This window comes from Cyanistes caeruleus, chromosome 24 (genome assembly GCF_971803275.1).
Source record: "Cyanistes caeruleus chromosome 24, bCyaCae1.hap1.1, whole genome shotgun sequence".
NCBI classification, from domain to species: Eukaryota; Metazoa; Chordata; class Aves; order Passeriformes; family Paridae; genus Cyanistes; species Cyanistes caeruleus.
The window spans coordinates 278,707-285,141 of record NC_141724.1 but is presented as its reverse complement, the minus strand read 5'-3'; positions in this window follow the sequence as shown (position 1 = coordinate 285,141).

The window sequence follows — 6,435 nt, the reverse complement described above, 5'->3', positions numbered from 1 at the left end:
TCTGCAAAGCCACAGCCAAGCCAAAAGGTGACATTTTAATGGAGCACTTAAGAGAATTACAGGAATCCCATCTTCCCACTGCCTAACCTGTTTCTTACAGAATTAAACCAATTCCCTGACAGCACAAGAGGATTGTGCAGCACCTTGCACTGCACCCTGCTCTTGCATTGGAGTTGGTGTTTATCCAGACTTCTGGTCTCCCCTCAGGCCCTTCCAAGACTCTCTGAATTTCAGGGAGAGACAATTTTCCCATCCTGGCTGTACTGAGGAATGCTGGCAGGTGAGCAGGAGGTCTGAGGCAGGCCAAAGGCATCCCAAGCCAGCACAGCATCCATCAGCACAGGCTAATCGACCGAGAAGAGCCTCTCATTTATCTTCATTACTGCTCCACCTACTCTCAATTTACGACAGACTTGAAAAAAATGCTGCTCCCTCAGCCATCAATCCAGGCCTCCCCCCCAGAGCAGGACACACTCCCTGAGCTGGGAGGGACCCAGTGCCTGAGGACCCAGGGTCAGTCATCAACAAACACTTCTTTTGCAGAGGATCCCTGGGGGTGCCTGTAGATCATCTGTGGGCCCACCTGATGAATGACACCTCAATCAATGGCTGCTGCCTAAATATATCCTCCCCTTGAACGCAGATGTTCGTGTACTAAAACAAAGAGGGAAACTCCTGAGGAAAGGCTGTGTTTATTGGCTTGCCCCCTTTCTGGTTTCATCAGTGAGCTGCTGAAATTGGATGCTTCTAGTGCTCTGTAGAGTAACCACAGCTGAGTCAGGAGCCCTCCCTAGTCCTGCCAGGTCCACCTGTGCAGCTGCATTCGTCTGTCACAGCAGTAAATAACAGGAGTAAAATACTTGGAATGGAGTGCAAGTGCTACAGAAGTACCTGGAGAAGCAGTCATGGAGACAGCCCATCAAGCTCAAGTCCACTTGACAGAAGTGAGTTTCTTCTGCAAAGGACTATGCAAGGCTACCCTCATTTATTAACAAACAATTAGCAGAAAACCACAGACTTGGAATACAAATACTCTGGCCAGCCAGAGCAAACTCCCAGTGCTTGTACAAGACAAGGTCCCACTGTGGGCTGAAAGAAATGCAGACTGGTCAGTGCCCTACTGCAGATGAGCCCCATGGAAGCTCAAGCTTCCCCCCAGCACACTCATCCTTGGCAAGCAGCTGTTTTCCACCTCAAAACATTCCTGAAGGCTACAGTCTCGCCAGGGAACACTCAGTCCCTCTCACAAGCCCCTCTTAAGTAATCTGCCTAAAATGGGGAGGGAGCCTCTTACACAAGTTCACCTTCTAATTATCTTCCAGTCAAAAACCATGCCTGCACTCAAGGACAAGGTGCAGAATTAATTGCTTAATGAGCTTCTGATTATATTACCTTCTCTGAAGCAGCTGGACAGGACACACAGGAGGAGGCAGAAGGCATTGGAAACATGGAATAATGTGCAGTGCCAGGAATTGGAGTTGACATCCAAATGATGCATCCTCATGGGTCTCTTCCACAGTCCAGGAGATTCTATGACTGATTTTCTCTACATGGGTGAGAACAGGCCTTAGCCCAGGTGCCACCACCATTTTTTGGGATGGAGGTAATGGCAAGACCCGTAAATTCTTGAGCTCAGCAATGCAGGTGAATACATTGCCAAGCTACATCCCAATCCCAACACCCCCTTGTCTCCCCATGGGCCCTTTCTGTTCTCTGTTGGGTTCATAAAGGCACAGAAGGGTTTGCTCAAGTACCTGTGGTCAGTGTAATCCATGGGGGATCACCTGCTGTAACAAGCCCAACCCCCAGGGGCAGATTTATTGTGGCATTAGGACCAACATTCACACATCCTATCAAGATGTGCGTGCAAGCTTCCACATCCCGAATTCCCGATGCCGAGTCACGGAGGGCTGCTCCAGCTCCAGCAGCAGCAGGGGGGTCACTGCTCTGGAATCACAGCTGGTGAGTCAAGGCAGGAGAATTCAATAGTCACATTCTGTGTCACTGTTTTATAACCGATGAAAGCCCACAGCCAAATTAGCAAAGAAATCAAGAGGTTGTTAAGAGAAGGGTCCAGCTGATGAGGCTGCACTGTGATTGCACAACTCAATGCATCCAGAGTAAAAGGAGAGTGTTGCTGGCCAGAAATAACCGAAGGGGGGAGATCCCAACGGAGGAACACAGTCATCGTGGTGGATGCACCCTTCCTGATGCTGTAAGCAAGGGTGTGTTACCTCGCTCTCCCCAATGACCAGACTCACTGAAGATCCCACCAAAGAGCTCACAACAGCAGTCAAGGCTGGAAATGAGGAAAATTCCAAGCACATGAGAAGCATCCCTGATCTCGGCCTTGTCCCTTTCAGTAAGGGCTGGGGTGTGTAGAGCACACCCTGCCAAGGAGGCTCCAGACAGGGAGGAGACAACCAGGAGAGAGCTGGAAACTGAAGCTGCTTTTACTCTTTATCCACCTTTATTGTGAGATGGGTGAATTCAGAGCACAGGAGTCCACTGTGATTGCTCCTGTCATCCTGACTGATCTGTAGAGATTTTTGACCCAAAAGCAGGTGACAACAGCTCATACATCACTCTGCAGCATCCTAATTAAATGCAGACAAGAGGAGTCTGTCCCTTTTAACAGCAAAACAGGGCAGGCTGGGCACTGCTCGGAAGCTGGTAGAGTATGAATGCTGGAGAAGTTTAGACTGGGTCACCCCAGAGGGTGGCTGGGCACTGAACAGTTCGACAGGGAATGGTCAGAGCCCCTTGCCAGAGCTCCAGGAGCGTTTGGACAACACTCTCCAGGCACAGGGTGGGATCACTGGGGTGTCCTGTGCACGGCCAGGAGCTGGACTTGATCTCTGCAGGTCCCCTCAGCTCTGGATATTCTGTGGTCCCAGGAGCCTGCTGCCCACAGGGCAGAGCACAGCTCCCATGTGCTCCTGACCTGCACAGCTGGGCCCACTGCGACATCCCAACAGCCTCACTGGCTCCCCACCACACACCCCATGTGCTGGTGTTTGGGAGGTGCTGCTCCCCTCACTGTCTCATCTCTGAGCAGAGGGAAGGGCAATACTAATTTATGTCTGGCTGAGCCCCATACATACATCTCCTTTCCCTAAGGGAGTCTGCTCTCATATTTAACCTCTTCCTTCTGCTGGCACTGGAGGTGGATGATGCAGCTTGTGGAGAAGTGCAGGCACTTCCCTCTCCCCCTCCTCCTGGAATCTTCCTCTCACTTGTGGTCCTTGGGATTCACCCAACATTTTCTCATGAAAAAAAGAGAAAAAGGAAAAAAAAAAAAAAAAAAGAAAAAGAAAAGAGGACCTCTAGACAAGTATGCATTTAATAAGCAGGGAGACAAATAAGCTCCAGTTATCCCAGCAGAATTACAACACCAGAGAACAATTTTCTGCATTCCTCTGAAGGCCTGAAGGAACCCAATTGCCTGCTCTCAGCTAAATAGGTACCAGACACCAAGTGCTCCATAAGCAAACAGAGCCCCCAAAGTGCAAAAATGAAATAAGTAAAAAGCTTCACATTACATATAAACCAGCCGTTTGCACCTTGTTATTAATGGTCTCAACTTTGACCTTTACACCCTGGCTTGCTCAGAGTCATGGATCTATGAGGCTTGGCACCCTCACAACAATTCCAGGATGAGGAGCAGGGAATAAACATGCCTGGCCAGCACTGGAGAAATGCAGGAAGGGAACTGGCCTGTGACAAATCTGGATGGAGAACCACCCCAGGGCCATCTCCCTATGAATCTGTCCCCATAACCTCAGTGACCAAGGTGCCTGACAGCATCAAAAATCCTTTTCCCACATACATACATACATACAAGCTACTAACAGGCATCTATTCCAAATTTCAGCAATGAAAGGCTCCCAGCATGGTAAATATCTGCCAGAGATTATTCCCCAGAATTCTGATGTGATTTACAGCCCACATGAACTAGGGTTGCAATGAACAGACCTTGTTACCATGAAATATTTATTAGTCTAAACTGCTTCACCTCTGCTGTAAGAGCTGTATTATTCTAACAGTGCCAGTAGCCAGTGGAAAGTTTTGCTCTAGCACCCACAGCACCATCATGGTACACTACATTGAAATAATCCTACTTCAGTAGCTACATACAATCAAATACATGTAAGCATCAACTTCCAAACACTCAAGTCAGACAACATTAGGAAGCTGTTAATGTGTTAAATCACATTTGTATCATCTCTCCAGATTCACATGCAATAAAGTCCTGATTCACAAAGATCTTTAGACACTTTTCATTAAAGTCAGTGGTAAGACAGGGCAAATTAACACAAGAATTCAGCTGCTTAATTGCTTCACAAACAATAGGTTTACTGTGATAACATTTCCCCCTCTTCTACCCTTCCTGTCCTTTTTGGAAAATACTCCTGAAGAAGTCAGAGGTTGGTAGGAAGGAATGCAGCTACATTCTCTTCCTGGGCATCCTGATCAAGAACTAACCTGTCTGACATGGTGAGACACTGCGAGCACCCAAAACTACCCAACAAACTAAACTCACCCCAAACTCAAACTCTGCCCAACTGATCAAAGAGCCTATAATTACCCTGGTTTACAAATACACAGATCCAGGTATAGAAATAAATGCTGATCTTCAAGATTTGACTATCACTGGCTACTCTGAATGAACTGAAAATCTGAGGGGTCTGTCAATGCCGCATAAAGCCTTGTGGAAAAGTTATTGCCATGCCAATGGCTGTAAAAGTCACCACAGTTCTTGTTTCAAGGAAATTACATCAATATTTGTCTTGTCCAGAGTCATAATTGCAATTTTTTATGTATTTATATATATATATAAACATAGACACACACACACATAACATAACTGATAGGATATCACTAAGGTATGGGTCAGGTGTAAGTCCCTGCTCCTAAGCATGGTTTCCCAAAAGCATGAACAATCCCGCTGGAAAATCATAGAGTGCACTCCTTCCTCAAGAACTGCTGGCACTTCTAGGGACAGGAAGATTTTCATTTCACAGCCTGCTGCCAGCTCTCCTTTCAGAACAAGCCCATCCCCTTTCTGTTCCTGTTATGTCAGGGGAGGACAGTGAGAGAAAGCAGCTCTTGGGATGATACATGGGAGGCAGAGCTTCATTTATAACCCCACACAACTGCTGGAAAAGGTTCAACTTTAAAAAGCATTAGGCTGGTTACCTTATGGGCCCCTGCAGACCACGAAGTGAAATCACATGAACACAACAGGCCTATTAATCACCACAGTGATTCCAAAGTGAGAAACAGCCCCAATGACCAACTGGAAAGAAAGTTGAGAAAATTACATTCTAGTATTAGATAACTTTAAAAACACTGGTAGTATCTTTCTGTAGGGCTTCCCTTTTGATTCCTTGATGAATTCAAATAGTTAACCTGGATTTAAGTCCAGTCAACAGAAATAAACAGTGGAGAGCAAACAATGGCATTTCTACCTAAACCAGTGTGTTTCCCTTCAGCTACAAATAAATTACACTTACATGAGATGCAGAGGTGACTTTCTGCTTGGTAGAACTTGGTTTACAAGGTAAAAAAGGATTTGAAAATAAGGAAAAAGAAAAATAGTTAATTCTTGATCTTGTGTGTAAGAAGGTATTTTAAGTCAATGCAAACGATTTGTAACGACTGATATAGGGACTGACTCAGAGAGTACAGTAGGCTACAGCAAGATTCTTCCATCCAGAATTCAGAAACTGGATTAATTTACATCAGCTTTGGAAGAAGCCATCAATGTCACAAACATTCACAAAGATAGAGGAAATCAAACCTGTAAAATCTCCCCAGTTCTTAGTGGTAACTGCAAGAAGTAAGGTGATGGGTTTTCACGCGCTCAGAATCAGCATTTCCCCACAAGCCTGTGCTATTGTTATCACTGCCTCCTCTAAGAAGCCTGGACTGACATGACTCTGCTTCCCCAACCCCAAGCAGCAGACCTGCATGGGAAAAAGACTTTTGCTCTAATGGGAGAGTGGAAATGGAAGTCACACCAATTGCCTCAAACAACATAGCTGCCACAGTCATCTTTTCATCTCTGCAGTAAACAAACCCTCAGGGCTGGTCAGTAGGTGAAGCAAATCCTTTGAACAGTTTTCCACATCTCCATTCTCTTCAAGTCTTCATCTCAACAGTGACACCACTTTGGACTAACATTTGAAAGTTCAGGTCTCCCAACAGACTCCCAGGAAGCTATCACAACACTTTGGGCAGTTTCAGAAGCAATCCTGTCTTTCAAAATGCTTTGTTTTGAAGAATAAAAATAGGCACAATTAAATCTAAAGAAGTAACATGAAATAGAGGAGTTTACCATCTCCTTGACTAATGCAAGTCCATAAGGTAAAAAACAAATCTTTGTTTGCACATTATAATCTATATTAAACAGACACTTAAGAAGTCAACAAA